Source organism: Etheostoma spectabile, chromosome 5 (assembly GCF_008692095.1).
Source record: "Etheostoma spectabile isolate EspeVRDwgs_2016 chromosome 5, UIUC_Espe_1.0, whole genome shotgun sequence".
Taxonomy (NCBI): domain Eukaryota; kingdom Metazoa; phylum Chordata; class Actinopteri; order Perciformes; family Percidae; genus Etheostoma; species Etheostoma spectabile.
Genome location: NC_045737.1, coordinates 35,403,032 through 35,403,388, shown reverse-complemented (window position 1 = coordinate 35,403,388; position 357 = coordinate 35,403,032). Strand labels below are relative to the sequence as shown.

Genomic DNA, 357 nt, shown 5'->3' with positions numbered 1-357 from the left:
GTTGTCTACATATTAAATCACAGTACTTTCCAATATCTGATCAAGCCCTACCAAATCATCTTTTAACACTTTATTGAAAATATGAGGACTATGTTTAATCCATCTGAATTAACATGCACATGTGAAATTTTAAATCCGAACATTGTCTGTAGCGGTGTCCGGTTACGGCCAAGGGTAGCGCACGGCTGATTTACCGGCGATGGCGTACTTTAACCGGCTCTTGTAAAGTAAAATCTAAAGTAACAAGTTACCACCATGTACCGTTAGAAAGGTAAGAAGTCACACGATAGTTTTACACCATTAAATTAATTTAAAACATCAATAGATCATTTATATTCGTATTTTAACAGATATTTT

General features: G+C 34.7%; 1 protein-coding gene across 3 annotated transcripts in view; it reads left to right on the top strand.

The window, feature by feature from the left end:
* rbm44 (RNA binding motif protein 44) overlaps window positions 1-357 on the top strand; it is a 10,776-nt gene that overhangs the window by 7,716 nt on the left and 2,703 nt on the right. The gene's annotated exons all lie outside the window — the stretch shown is intronic.